Here is a 16,118-nt window from a genome sequence, read left to right on the forward strand (position 1 = left end):
CAACACCGAATTCCAGCTGCCCTGGTCACTGATGTTTACAACTCCCCCCTCCTCTGACCCATGGACCCATGATGTGTTTGTTTTATAATCAACAGACTTTGACCTCTCATGGTTCCACAGAATTGATTGAACAGCTCATGACGCCTTTCAAGCTGGGTTTAAGGGGGTGCTTTGCCTGGTTAGCACCCCACTCGTGGGGCAGCGTGAAAGGGTCCGACCCGGTCAGCGCGGTCCACATCCCACTGGGTCCCCGCCCTTCCTCCGAGGTAGTCAGGGAAGCCAGTTAAATGTACCTAGGTCGCGCCTTGAAAGCGAAAATGGTTGTTTCCGGGGATGTCAGCGCTTGCGTGCGTGCGTCACCGGGTTGCGTCTCCTGAAATGCGTGGTGCTTCCATCCTGCCCTCCAGTGCCTGACAAATGGTGGGCACAGCAGAGTCGATTCCCCCAGCGCTGGAAAGATAGTTCCCACTCCCGTTCACCATTTCGACTTTGATTTGTCACATCCGGTAGTACTTCCGGTAAGGGCGTGGCGCATTGTTCAATGCGTCCTCATGGGGGGGGGAGGGGGGTGGGCGGGATCCGCCTGAAGCTTAAAAGGTGCTGGGAAGCACCTTTGCCCCACTAATCGCACCTGGGTCTCTGAAGGGCCTAATAACTCCTCTCACTTTCCTGCACCCTCCAACTGGATGGCATTAACATCAACTTCTCCGGTTTCCAATAACCATCCCCACTTCATCTTCTTATATCTCTCTCTCTCTTTCTCGCTCTTGCGCTCTCTCCCCTCTTCCCTCTGTCTCCTTTCACAGAGCCAAAATCAATACCCACCTTTTAAATTAAAAAAAAACATACAGCATGGTAACAGGCCATTCCGGCCCACGAGTCTGTTCCACCCAATTTACATCCAATCGACCTACACCCCCGGTATGTCTCGAAACCGCAGCCCCTGGAGGAAAACTCACACAGACGCAGGGAAAGTGTACAAACTCCTCACAGCAGCGCGGGATTCGAACCCAGTGGCCGATCACTGGGGCTGCAACACTGTTGCTACGCCAACCGTGCCGGCCTTTCCTCTTGTCATATCCAATGAACACCTTTTGGCTGTAGGTCTGGGCACCTCCCCCTCCCATTCTCACCCCCGACCAACTCCAGTCTTTTTACTCATGCCCTGAAGGACACAGGTCCGAAACATCAGGAATATATCTTTACCTCCTATGGATGCTGCGAGACCTGCTGAGATCCTCCAGCATTTGTGTGTGTTTTACTGCAATCACAGCAACTGGAGACGTCCATGTTTCACTGCCTATATTAACCCTCCCTTTTAACCTGCACCGCAGATTAACCCCCTTATTTTAGAACATCACAGTACAGGTCCTAGGCCTCTGTCAACCTACTCAACAATTTAAACCTCCCCACCTCACAGCCGTAACCCTCTATTTTCCTAACATCCACAGGCCAGACTAAGAATCTTTTCAATGTCCCTCTTGTACCAGCTATCACCATCACCCCCGGCAAAGCATTCGACCACCCTGTCCTGACATCTCCCCTAAATATTTCTCCCTTCACCTTGTACAGACGTATCTTAGCTCACATTTACCCTGGGTACGCTCTCCGTCCTCGCATTTGAGGGAAGGTTTTGAAAGTGTGAGCACCAACAAGAATTTGTAGAAATCTAGGGCAGCTTGAGAGCAGTTCCTTCAGGAGCTTGAGAGCAGTTCCTTCAGGAGCTTGAGAGCAGTTCCTTCAGGAGCTTGAGAGCAGTTCCTTCAGGAGCTTGAGAGCAGTTCCTTCAGGAGCTTGAGAGCAGTTCCTTCAGGAGCTTGAGAGCAGTTCCTTCAGTAGCTTGAGAGCAGTTCCTTCAGGGGCTTGAGAGCAGTTCCTTCAGGAGCTTGAGAGCAGTTCCTTCAGGAGCTTGAGAGCAGTTCCTTCAGGAGCTTGAGAGCAGTTCCTTCAGGAGCCTGATGGCTGCAAGGGGGAGGGGGTCGAAAGTGTCTTTAAGTCTGTCAGGGCGCTTTTTCGCCCTGACAAACCTTCGACCCAATGGGGGAGTGCATCCAGGGGGGGGATGGATCCTTCAGTACGATGGGCAGAGGGTGATAGAGATGGAGTCCATGGAGGGGAGGGAAGTTTGCCTGATGTCCTGAGCTGCATTCATGACCTCCCAGAGCATCTTCTGATCTTAAGTAGGGCAGATCCTGTCCCATACAGTGATGCAAGTCTACTCTTGATGGTACCCCTGTAGAAAATGTATACTGTACTCAAGAAAGTACGTATACCAAAGGAGAAGTGTGAAGAAATAAATGACTGTGCAACAAGAAAAGAAAATATTCAGCAATAAATAATGTGCAGAAGTGAGAGTCCTTAAATGAGCGTCCAATTGAGTTTGTCGTTGAGGAGTCTGATGGTGAAGGGGCAGCAGCTGTTCTTGAACCTGGTGGGTACGAATCTTGTGGCACCTGCACCTCTTTCCTGATGGCAGCAGTGAGAACAGAGCATTTGCTGGGTGGTGCGGATCCTTGATGGTCGCTACTGCTCTCCGACGGCAGCGTTCCCTGTAGACATTTGCCTGTGATGTCCTGGGCTGCATCCACTCCCTTTTGCATGGTTTTCCACTCAAGTATATTGGTGCCTTCTATATCAATGCACTCTTTCCACTACGCATCTGTGGAAGTCTGCCAAGGTTTCTGATGTCATTCCAAACCTCCGCAAACTGAAGTCAACATTGGACACTTTGTAGTCACCTAAGTCCAAATTGGACATGAAAAAGTGGTATCAAGGCAACTGGAATCCATCAGTGCCGGCCGACTATTGTTGGGCACTGACATGAGAGGCATCAGATGCTGAGTACAAAGAAAATCAGCGGCAAAATATTTTTAGGTCATTTGAACTAATGCAATGATCATTATGTGATTAAATGTGCTAAATTCAATAAAAGATCATTCACCTTTTTCCTCCTTCCTACGTGATCCAGCAAATTCAAAATGATCTTTGTGTTCGGCTTGAAGTTGTCTATCATAATATCTCATTTCTTTTCGGGAAGCAAAACTTTTCAAAAAAGTTGTTGTCCAGTGTAAACAACATTTAATTAATGGAATTTCCGTTCCCCTGCATCGTGGAGTGGTTTTAAGCATGCTACTGGATCACTGCTTCAAAACCTAAAGCAGGGTCTGGAGGGATCTGGACCACATGCAGGCAGACTGCATTAGTTAGGTTGGTGCCTCGGTCAGTCCAGAATAGATGGGCCAACTGGCGCGTCCCTCTGCTGCACTGTTCTAATTGCTGGCCACTTGAGCACTGCACCCGACAGACAGGATCAATTACACTCGAATCTTTAGAGCACGCCCAGGACCGCTTTCCATTTATATAGCGCCTTTAACAGCTGGTGAGGTGGGGGGGGGGTGGGGCAGAGCCACAGCTCTCCCTGGTGTCGTTCTCTCACTTGTGCTCAGTGGGACCCAGTAACTAGAGGAGTAATCCCCTCCAGACATGGAAGCCTGCAGACGCCGTGATTGTCGAAACGCGGACGGAACTCGGCCGGTCTCACAGCATCCGCAGGAGGGCACGAGGTACTCCCGACGTCTCGGGCCTGAGCCTTTCTTTGAAAATTTTTATTTCTCATTTGCATCAATGCGAACATTAACTCAATAAAGATAATCTAACAACATAAAACAAAATGATACAAAAAAATTTATCTATTTTCTCCCCCTTCCTCCCTCCCCCAAAGCAAAGAAAGAAAAACACCTAAATCTATACATTTGCTCTTACTACCATAGTTAGTTTAGTTTCTAACTTGTAATGATTAGCTGTTAGCTGAGAGGAGCGGGCAACATGGAGGGTGTGGATGGACTTTTACTCAATGAAATCTATCTACGGTTCCCAGGTCTTATAAACCCCCCGATCTGATTCCTCAAACTGTCAGTAATATTTTTCCAGTGGTCTACAGTTTTGCATTTCAACGTTCTATCGATACAAAATGCTCCGCTTTCCACGTTCTTGCTGCCGCTATGGCTGAACTCAAAAATTTGGTTCGATGCCTATCCAGCTTCAATTACATATCTGCTTCATGTATATTTCCAGGCACAAATATTCTCGGATCTTTTGGTATTTTTAATCTTTATAATTTGTCCTAATAATAGACTTAAGTCCTTCCAAAATTCTTCCGCTTTTACACGGGACCAAGCTGAATGTAAAAAAAAAAGAGTCCCTTTTACCTTATTACGTCAAAAACACGTCAAAATAATCGGAGTTAAGCCCATTTAATTTTTAACGGGTTGATGTAGAAAATTGTATTGAACCTGGCATGAATCATATTTGTAAGACGCTCTGGACCATATTTCTTCTTGAATTTGTATATTTAAATCTTTTTCCCACCTTTGTTTAGATTTATGTAAATCCTTTTGTCCCCCATAGTACCTTGCAATTTTATATATATATTAATAATAAATTTCTCAGTAAATGTAATTAAAGATTCAAATTGACTTTGCTCCGGGAGTCTTAAATTTGTATCTAATTTCCTTTTTAAATATGATTTAAGTTGATAATATGCAAAAATTGTGTTATTTTGTATTTCATATTTCTCTTTCAACTGTTCAAAAGTCAAAGATCCTTAAAAAAAAATCTTTAGGGCCTGAGCCCTAAGTATGTGGGTTAAAAAAAAAGCGGGGAGTCATCTGAATGAAAAAGGGCGGGGAGAAGGAACGAAATGGAGCACAGGCCAAGAAACAAAAGGGGTGGGGGGAGGGGGACGAACGAACCAAAGCAGCGCTCTGCTCCAATACGCTCTCTGCAAGAGATAACGGGCAAGAAACTCAACTACTTACACCTGTAAATACTTGTGCCTGCGACGCAGCTGCAAAACAATGAATTTCGTGACGCGTTCGTGACAATAAATTCTGATTCAGAATTGAAACACACTCGGGAATGTGATAATCTGGAGAACAAACGGAGGCCATTGCACATTCAGTCCCACTTTCACCGTGGCTAAAATTTGCAACATCCGATGGCTGTCACTCACCAGAATCGTTATGGTTTAAGTTTCGATCATTTAACAGGAAATGCACGACTGTTAAACAACAGTAATTCATCATAGAGCATCCCAGCACAGAGAGCAGGCCCTTCTAGTCTGAGCCGAACTACTAGTCTGCCTGTTCTGCTCCCGGTCCATAGATCCTCCCCACCGAATGTTTCTTAAATGTTAAAATTGAGCCCGCATTCACCACGTCAGCTGGCAACTTGTTCCACACCCCCACCACTCTCTGCATGGAAGAAGTTCCCCCTTCATGTTCCCCCTAAGTTTTCCCCCCTTATTGATCAAAAAGCTTTAAGATTTAGAAAGCAGACCCATAGACATCTTATTCACAACACAAGGAAGACACAGAATGAAGGTATTACAGGGCTGAGTTACAGAACGAGGTTCGTAACAGCAGGAAAGAAACCATCCATGAATTTGAGGGTGCGTGATCTCACGCTTGTGAATCTTCTTCCTGAAGTGAGTGATGGGGGGGGGGGGGTGCAGAGTGTGTAGCCAGGAAGGGGTGAGTTTCCTTAATGCGCTGGCTGATTTTCCAAGGTAGTGGGAGTTATAGACAGAGTCGATGGAGGGCGTGCGATGTTCTGAGCCACGTTCACAACCTTCCACGGTTCCTTGCGGTCTCGGGTGGAGACAGCACCCGTCCCACACGGTGGCACACCCTGACAGGATGTTTTCTACATCTGCAGAAGTTTTCGAGGGACGCAGGTGCCAAATTTCAGGATCATAATCAGACTTTATTGCCGTGAACAAGTCACAAAATTCGTTGCTTAAGCAGTAACATCACAGTACAAACAGTGTCTTTGGGTCATTGATCCTTCAGGAATCTGTCCTTGTGCCACTGGGTGCTCGTCTTCAGGCTCCTGGACCTCCTTCCCAATGTTAGCAGAGTGAAGAGGGCGGTGGGGGGTCCTTGAGGATAGAGGCTGCTTTCTGAAGACACCGCCTCTTGTCGACGTTCTCGATGGAGTGAAGACTGGCGCTGTCGCAGGCCGAGTTAATGACTCGCACGACTGAGGAAGTAGAGGTGCACTTTCTTGCCCATTGCATCGAGGTGAGTGGAACAGGGCACGTCACTGGAGGTGTTTACTCTAAGGAGCTTCAAGCTGTCAGCTCTCCCCACCTCAGCACCATTGATGGGGACCAGGGGAGTGAGCTCACTTTTCCTTTAGAAGTCATTGTGGTATGGAAATATTGCGTATGGAAATGACACGACCTGTTAAGTTTGACCCTGCTCTCAATGACTGGCTTGTGACTCCTCCCCTTTCTCCCCCAGAAAGGCTGTCGTGCCACAAGCCTACCCCCCAGTTTGAGTCCAGGTCAGTGTGAGTGACCGACACAGGGATGCTGTCCACCTCTTACTAATAAAAGCCTTCAATTTCCAATAACTTCCTTGTGTAATTGATTGTGCATCAATTTTATTAGCGAGATCGTTTCCCTCAGAACACGGACAAATTCTTGAAGTTGGATTACTTAGAGATTGACCCGAGGGAACCTGAAGCAGCCGACAAATTCGCGCTCTGGCTCCGCTGCTTCGAAAGATTCCTCGCAACCTCCGCAGCTGCGACCCAGGACGATGAGGACAAACTCCACCTGCTATCGGCCATCGAGTCTACCGGATGGTCCGGGACTGCCAGACCCAGGGAGACGCCGTGGGCACCCTGAAAGTCTATGCGTGGCACGCACTCCACTCGAGGGGAAACCTTCAATTACTTTGTCAGGGCCCTGCAGGAGCTCGCGGGGGACTGAACTGCCAGGGCTATGAGTGCAGAACAGCTGCTGATCCGAGACGCCTGTGTAACTGGCGTCCGCTCCGACCACATGAGGCAGAGGCTACTCGAACAGAGACAACTGACCCGACCTCAAGCCATCGAACTGGCGAACACTCCAGAGGTGGCTGCCCACATCGCTGTAATTGACTGCACATCAGTCATGACCAACTCCTTGATATGGCTGCCATTAAGGGAGAGGTTGTACTTCCTGGAACTGAGCCTCAAGAACCTCTAGCTCTGTTCAACACTCCGTCTTGTCGTAGCTGGAGATCTGTTTATGATGGTGGTGTCATCCATGAATCTGAGCACAGAAACAGGCCCGTCCATCCCACAAGCCTGTGCCGCACAATTATACCTGATCAACCTTCAACCCCTATACATTTTTGAAAGGTGACAGGAAACCAAAGCAAACCCACACCAACATGGGGAGAATGCACAAAATCGTGGGATTTGAACCCGGGTCACGGGCGCTGCAATAGCGTAACGTTAAACCGTTACACTAACCTTGCTTATAGAAGGAGTTGGAGCAGTGTTTGCGCCACACAGTTGTGGGTGTACAGGAAATGTAGTTGGGGTTGGGGGGGGGGGGGGGGAGGGACGACTGAGTTCACTGCCTTGTGGAGACCCAGAGCTGAGGATTATAGTGACTGCAGCCTCTAAGTCATGGCCCCCTGCAGAGAGATTTCCGTCTTTGTTCGGAGAAGCTGGTTCTAAAGGGGGTCTTGAAGGAGAAGAGAGAGGCAGAGGTTTAGGGAGGGAGCTTGTGGTCCAGGCTACTGTTGGTGTGAGCAGGCTGTCCGAATGGAGAAGGGAAGGGCAATGTGATACCCCGAGGGGGTTGGAGACCTCGATGCCAGACTTTAAGTCAGTCCTGGTCAGAGGCCACACAGTTGTTCAAATACTGCAACATTGGCTCCCTCAGTACCGACCCTCTCACAGAGGGGAGCACCCTCAGTACTGACCCTCCCACAGTGGGGAGCTTCCTCAGTACCAACCCTCTCACAGAGGGGAGCTCCTTCAGTACTGTCCCTCCCACAGTGAGGCTCCCTCAGTACTGCCCCTCCCACAGTGGGGAGCTCCCTCAGAACCACCCCTCCCTCAGTGGGGAGCTCACTCAGTATTGCCCCTCCCATAGTGTGGAGCTCCCTCAGTTCTGACCCTCCCACAGTGGGGAGCTCCCTCAGTACTGCCCCTCCCACAGTGGGGAGCTCCCTCAGAACCACCCCTCCCTCAGTGGGGAGCTCACTGTATTGCCCCTCCCACAGTGTGGAGCTCCCTCAGTTCTGACCCTCCCACAGTGGGGAGTTCCCTCAGTACTGACCCACAGTGGGGATCTCCCTCACAACTGCCCCTTCCCACCGTGTGGAGCTCCCTCAGTACCGCTCCTCCCACAGTGGGGAGCTCCCTCAGAATTGCCCCTCCCACAGTGGAGGGCTTCCTCAGAACTGCCCCTTCCCACAGTGGAGAGCTCCCTCAGTACTGACCCACAGTGGGGAGCTCCCTCAGTTCTGACCTACAGTGGGGAGCTCCCTCAGTACTGCCCCTCCCACAGTGGGGAGCTCCCTCAGTGCTGCAAAGTTCTTGTAATGATAAATGTAAAATTTAAACATTTTATTTTTAGGACAGGAGAATCTGACTTTAACCCAAGTGCCGCCCAATTACGCCTAATTGATCTACAACCCCGTACGTTTTGAGGAGTGGGTGGAAACCAATGCACCCAGAGGAAACCCACACAGTGACGGGGGGAACGTGCAAACTCCTTACAGACAGCGTCAGATTCGAACTCGGGTCGCTGGCCCTGTAATAGCGTGGCACTGACTGCGCCGCATTTCGGGAGAGGTCACTCTCCCTGCCGGGCCAGGCTGACAGAGCGTGCTTGGAGGTGGCCAGGGCACACAGCAGGGGTTCGGCAGCAGCAGGTGAGGGCAGTCGCCTCCAGCTCTCCACGACCAAACATCCCCACCTACTGTCGCTCGTCAGAGTGGCAGAGGTGTAACCAGTGCAACGAGCCACCAGAGGGCACCATTGCCAGGCTGCAGCAACAATTAACCCTTCGCACCAAGTTCTACTTGAATACTTCTGATTCGCATCAAACAACCCCAGTTATTAACCACTTAGTAGATTCAATCTGCCGCGAGCTGATTACACTGGACCACACTTTTTAAAGTTTGCTTCCTGAAAAAATATTGGGGATTATGATAGACAACTTCAAGGTGAACGCAACGATAATTTCCGGGTTGTTGTATCACATGCCAAGTTGCAAGAAAAATTAAATGAACTTTTCGTGAATTTAACATGTTTCATCACACAACATTACGCCAGTTCAACTGACCTCTTTGCTGATTGTCATTTGCGCTCAGCACCCGATGCCTCCCGTGACTCGACAAACTCCCCACCGTCTACGGGGTGGGGGGGGGGGCGCGCTGCCGCAGGAGAACAGCGGCGATCATCAAGGATCCTCACCGCCCAGCGCATGCCCTGCTCTCGCTGCCGCCCTCAGGAAAGAGGTCCAGGGGCCGAAAGGCTCGGGCCCACCAGGTTCAGGAACAGCTGCTACCCCTCCACTGTCAGCCTCCTCAACGACAAACTCAATTTAAGGATTCTTACTTATTGATTTTATTTTTGTTCTCTCTGTATTGCACAGTCAGTTTGTTTGCATTCGTCATCTGTTTACAGTTCTTTGTTCACGTTTATACTGTGTACAGTTTATTTTTGCACTAAAAATTAGTGGTAATTCTGCCATGCCCGCAGGATAAAGAAATCTCAGGGTGTCATGTATATCTTCTTTTCTTTGGCTTGGCTTCGCGGACGAAGATTTATGGAGGGGTAATGTCCACGTCAGCTGCAGGCTCGTTTGTGGCTGACAAGTCCCATGCGGGACAGGCAGACACGGTTGCAGGGGAAAATTGGTGGGTTGGGGTTGGGTGTTGGGTTTTTCCTCCTTTGTCTTTTGTCAGTGAGGTGGGCTCTGACAATAAATCACCTGAAATCTGTCAGTGCCCAACAATAGTCGGCCCGCATTGACGGATTCCAGTCACCCTGATACCGCTTTTCCATGGTCGCAATGTCCTTTCACCGTGTTCGTCACTGACGGCACCAAGATCAGCGGGGAAGACGTCCCAATACAAATGCAGGAAATGAATTTTCAGTAGCATGTTCCACTTCATGGTTTTGGATGCTTGAAGCATGTTGTCAATCAGCTGGGTGTAGTTTGGTGCTCTGCAGTTTCCGAGAAAATTCTCATCAACATCTTTAAATGCCTTCCATGCCGAAGGTCACATTTGCATAGCACCTGTACTGAGTGCCTCCCATTGCATCATGAGCTGATCCATTTTCTCTCAGCTCCCCCCTCCCCCTCCATAACCTTTGATATCCTGACTATTCAGATGCCTTTCAATTATATATATATATTTTAAAAAATTTAGACATACAGAACGGTAACAGGCCCTTCCAGCCCATGAGCCCATGCCACCCAATTGACCTACATCCCCGTATGTTTCAAAGGGTGGGGGGAAACTGGAGCCCCCGGGGTGGGGGGGGGATATCCGTGCAGATATGGGGAGGGCGCACAAACTCCTTACAGACAGCGCGGGTTTGGAACCCTGCTGCCGTAACAGCGTTGAGCTAGCCCAGTGTTTTCAAACTGCCCCCCCATTCACATCCCACTTTAAGTAATCCCTATGTCATTGGTGCTCTGTGGTTAGTAAGGGATTGCTTAAGATGGCATGTGGGTGGGAAGAAAAAGTTTGAAAACCACCGTTTTAATCGTCCTTAATTGACTCGTTATGTGCAGGGTTTCAGAACTCCAAAGGAAATGGGCCAAGGACAATTTTTCTCAAGCAAAATATTTCATAACAATTGGGTCTAGAGCAGAGGTTCTCAAACTTCCCTGTTACTGGGCTGTATGTCCAAATTTATAATTTAAAACATGTATTTAAAGAATAACAAGAAAGTTGAGGGAAATTGTGTAATAATGAAACAAAAGCGCAGAATGTTGTACGTAAGAGAGAACCACACTTACTCAGTGAAAGGGGCCAAATATGTCAACTTCCACAAACAATGTCTTTTGAAGAGTCTGAAAACATGGCTGATTGAAAGTCTTTATTGAAACAGGCAGTATAGAAGTCAGGGAGTGTAACACGTTACAAACACATGCAGAAACATCTCCAGCAAACACAGCGGACAACACACAGACAGCAAGGAGCCTCCTGTAGAGGGAAGGAGTATGCCACTCATCTCAGTTCCAGAGGGGCCTCCCCTGAGGCAGGTCTATCTCTGTTGCCTTTCCTGACTCAGTTACCCTTCGTCCTGCACCTCCCCCCCCCACCACCACTCCCTCAACAGATCAGCTTAAACCACTCAGCGTCCCTGGGATATTCAGCTTCAGGAGGGCATCAAAGGAGAGCTTGATGCTGCTCTTCCTTGGGCAGGCAACGATGGATCAGTATCAAGCCTGCTAAGCAAGAAATAAGAGCAGGGGAGGCTTTTTAGCCCATCGCGCCCACTCCGCCTTTGAATCACGGTTAATCTGGCCGTGGATTCAGCTTCACTGACCCACCTTTTCCCTGTAACCCTTTAAATACCCTGCTCTGCAAAAATCTATCGAACTGTGTCCAACTGAGAGAGAGAGAGAGAGAGAGAGAGAGAGAGAGAGAGAGAGAGAGACCTGATCCTTGAGACCAGATTGTTCATGAAGGAAATATTTAGTTGCCCATTCTTCGATCAGTGAAGTGAAGAGTGGATTTGCTGGTGTTGTAGGAGCGAGCTTGTAGAAAGAGGGAGGGAAGGGGCGAGGGGCTGACATCAAAGGGACCAATTTATCCCTCGCCCTGGACGTCCCACTTCACCAGGCGCCATGGGAGGGGGTGGTTGGTGGCAGGGCATGGCAGAGGGATTAGCAGACCCAGGGGGTGTCATGTGACCCTGTGTCACTGCCGTTGGCTCCAAACTGCTGCCATGGGTCATGGCTGGACCAACAGTACATCAGGTGGAGAGAAATGCTCATTCTCTCTGAGAAATGTTCTGCCACAGAACATTACAGCACAGAAACAGGCCCTTCAGCCCATCTAGCCTGTGCCAAAATATTTATTCCATCGACATGTGCAGACAATACTCCCCAAACCCCTCCCATCAATGTACCTATCCAATCTCCTCAAATGTCAAGATCAGACGTACATCTACCACCTCTGCTGACAGTCTCTTCCACCTTCTCACCACCCTCTGAGCGAAGAAGCTCCTCTTAAATCTTTTAACCTTAACCCATGTCCTCTCGTTCTTGTCTTACCCAATCTCAGTGGAAAAAGCCTGCTTGCATTTACTCTATACCCCTTATTATTTTGTAAATCTCTATCAAATCTCCCCTCATTCTTCTATGCTCCAAGGGATAAAGTCCTAACCTGTTTAATCTTTCCCTGCAACTCAAGACCTCAAGATCCTTGTCTATTTTCTCTGGACTCTTTTGAACTAATTGATCACTTTCCTGTACTTCGGTGACCAAAACTGCACACAATACTCCAAATCTGGCCTCACAAATGTTTATACAACTTTACCAATAATATCCCAACTCCTGTACTCAGTACTTTGATCTATGAAGGCCAATGTGCCAAAAGCTCTTTTCACGACCTGATCTACCTGTGATGCCAGTTTCAGGGAATTCTGTATCTCCATTCCCAGATCCCTCTGTTCTGCCGCTCTCCTCAGACACTTACTGTGTCTGTCCTACCTCGGTGGGTCCTCAAAATGCAACATCCCACACTTGTCCACATTAAATTTCATCTGCCATTTTGTAGCCCACTTTCCCAACTGATCCAGATCCATCTGCAAGCTTCGAGAGCCATCCTCACTGTCCGCTACACCTCCAATTACTCCCTATAGATGCTGATTGACCACCCCCCCCCCCCCCCCCCGCCCTGAGCCTTTCTAGCTCACTCGAGATTCCAGCATCCTGTGTTTCATTGGTTACGGTGAGAATATGAGTTTTAAAATGTTGACTGTGAAAGGGAGACTAACCGTGTTCCATTCTCTTGTGTATAATTCAACAAGGCTACAGCAGATTATGAACTCCTTATTTGGCAAAGACTGTCAAATACTATTAACCATTGGGTAAGGAACTGATTAATGAATCCCAAGAAAATTCCAAGAAACATGCACTGAAATGGTGAAAGTTTGTTTAAATTATACGGAAAACTGGACAGTTGTCTGTATAAATCTGTGATGTAAGCCACAAGGCAGATTCTCTTGGACTAGCTCCTTGTGCCAGTGCTTCTTGCTGTAACAAAGTTCTCACAGTTTGCAAAGTGTTTAGAAATGTCCTTTTTGCAGGTGCATTTGTGTTTGTTTTCAAGCATCCCCAGGCCCACTTTAACAATGGCAGGGATTATCCTGTCCGCTGACTGGTCACAAAGAGCAGCTGCGCTTCAAAAAGCACGGTCTCCGTGAGATGAAAAACCAAGTCCTTCAGAGAAACTGGAAGGGAATTGTCTTGGATGGCCCCCCCATGATTTTCCCCTGTGGAAAGTGTCCATCAGCTCCATCCCAAGGTGGTCTATCCCAGTAGGTTGGTAGCTCCAGGGGCCTGCATTCCCACCCAACACTCCAGGCCTTCACTCCTACAGGACTCTTAATGGGGGATCTTCTCTCTGCAGGAAAAATCTACCACAAAAGAGAAGGTTCTGTGTGCAATACTCAGCATCACTTTGGGAAGGAACAGTCAGACTCAGAATTGCACAATAAACATTTGTTCTGCAGTTCACATTGTAGGAAAAAACAACCAATTTCACGTTATTTCACATCTCATGACAACATAAAAGGCCATTAGGCCCATCGAGTCTTTTCCAGCTCTGGAGGCATTCCATCGATTTCATTCCTCCACATAAACTCTCAGATACCCATTGACTCAACCTTATTCCAGACCTGTGGATGAGTTAAAGGGGCAGCCATTCCACTAGCTCCGAAGATCTCCCCTCTTCTCCTGACTGTGGGCCAGCTCAGGTTCCATCCACCCTCCCAACCACAGCTAGCTCTGTGCCCCCTGATTGGGTCACATGGCAATTCCACTCCCTAGGCCCTGCCCACTCTCCACCATTGGTTGTGGCAGGGGATTGACATGCCTGTTGGCCAATCACAAGGACTGGTCTGCACTTCTCTGGAATGCCTAAGCTTTGCTTCTCTCCCATGGGCTGAGTCACAGGCCATTCGGGCCTCCATTTCCAGGCTAAACCCCACGCCAATCTCATTTATCAGCACCTTGGCGATTCTAGTGCTCACCCAGATACTTTTAAAAATATTGTGAGCGTTTCTGAATCCTCCACCCCCTCAGGCAGTGCGTTCCAGATCCCATCCAGTCTCTGGGTCCCCAGTCTGAGAATCAAATCCTAATTGAGACGGTTAATTAACCAATTGTGTTCCTGTTCACTAACCGAAGGGGAGGAGAGAGGGGAAGGCTGGTTGAATAAATAACATCATGTCAGTTATTGCACTTCAAGGCCGAGACAGTTGATCCAGGGAACATGCGTCCAAACCTTAAAATAGCAGCCTAGTTAATTCAATAAAACTCCAGTAGCATTCAGATTGGCATTAAGCGTCCACCAAGGTCTGCTTCCCACTGACGCTGCTCGGTCCCCAAGCTCCTCCAGCAGATTGTGCTTGGCTATCCGAAGGAACCCTTTGGGACTTTATGACACCTCCTGTGCTCTCTGGCCTTGACTAGTTTAATCCCTCCAGCTGCTGCAATGGAACTGTTAATTTCTACACTGAAGGCATTTCGCCAAGGAGCGCCGCTCGCTTTGAAGACACAATGAGTTCAAGCTTGGCCACCCCTCCCACAGCTTCAACCCCGAGCCATCTCTCAACTTCAGGAGGACACGTGGAGACTCAGTCCAGGGAGAACACTTACGATCGAGAAGTCAGTCTGGCTGTTCCTTAACTGTGAGGAGATCTCATTTGATAAATGGTCAATAATCGGAAGAATTGCCATTTTTCTCTCCAAAAAACCACATAGATTTTCCAACATTTTTGGGGTATACCTCAAATATCTGTTGTGTGCGGTGTCTTGCTGTTATGAAGTGTGATTGTCAAGGCTGAGTGTTTTTAATCTTTTTCCAAATGATACTGATTAGTTGAAATACAGTCCAGTTTTACCTTCTAATGCCTGGCCACAGTTGTGGCTGGTTTGGGCTAATCTACGTCCGACGAGCCGCGCCCCCCCCCCACCCCCCCACCCCCCCACCCCCGGAAACAACCTACCAAGCCCCACAAGGTATGCTTTGGACTGGGCAGATGTTGAGTAGAAGGCCCTGCTGAGACCTCACTTGGAGGACAGGTACACCCCGCTTTACGAAACTAGACCGTTCCGAAGAAACCTTTCGTGAGCCGGAATGGTGTAAGGCGAGGACCCATTCACTTCTATTGGAGGCTATTTTCGTAAAAGCGAAATTTCAAATTTCTTTCAGATAGCGAGCAAAGGTTTCTTTGTAAAAGCGTATTTGCGTAAAGCAAGCATTAGTAAACCGGGGAATACCTGTGGGTACCTGTGGGTACCGTGGGTACCTTATTTGAGAAAAGACGTGCTGGTATTGGAGAAGATTTACTAGAATGATACCAGGAATGAAAGGGTTAGTGTATGAGGAACGTTTGACTCGTTGGGGTACAAAAGGATGAGGGAGGACTTTAGAGTCATTTGAAAGGCCTGGGCAGAGTAGCTATGGCTGGTCGGGGAGTCTAGGACAAGAGGACACAACTTCAGGATAAATTAAGACAGAGACGTGGAGAAATTTCTTTAGCCAGAGGGACGTGACGTTGCAGAGGCAAGTGGCTGAGGAAAGGAGGTTGTTTGAAGGCATCCAGGGTTACAGGGAGAAGGGCGGGGAGTGGGGGGATGGATCAGCTCATGATCTGAACGGCAGAGCAGACTCGATGGGCCGACCTCTGCTCCTGCATCTTGTGATAATCTGATGGCCGCGTTTGTGGGGCACGGTGGCCAAAACTGGGTGTTATAAATATTTTCCCCTCTTTCCATATGGATTCGGGGCCTGGGGGTGGTGGTGGAGGCTGAAACCTAAGGGGCATTTAAGAGACTCTTAGACAGGCACATGGATGAAAGAAAAATAGAGGGTTATGGGGTTGGGGGGGGTTAGTACTTTTTTTGGGGTAGGAATATATAGGTTAGCACAACATCGAGGGCTGACGGGCCTGCACTGTGCTGGAATGTTCTATGATATTGATTGATTCTAATACCTCGCTGTAGCTGTGGCTGGTTTGGGCTACACCTACACTCGATGGACCCCAGCTGCTGCTAAAGTTCATTGACCCGAGGCCCAGTG

This window comes from Narcine bancroftii, chromosome 13 (assembly GCF_036971445.1).
Source record: "Narcine bancroftii isolate sNarBan1 chromosome 13, sNarBan1.hap1, whole genome shotgun sequence".
NCBI lineage: Eukaryota > Metazoa > Chordata > Chondrichthyes > Torpediniformes > Narcinidae > Narcine > Narcine bancroftii.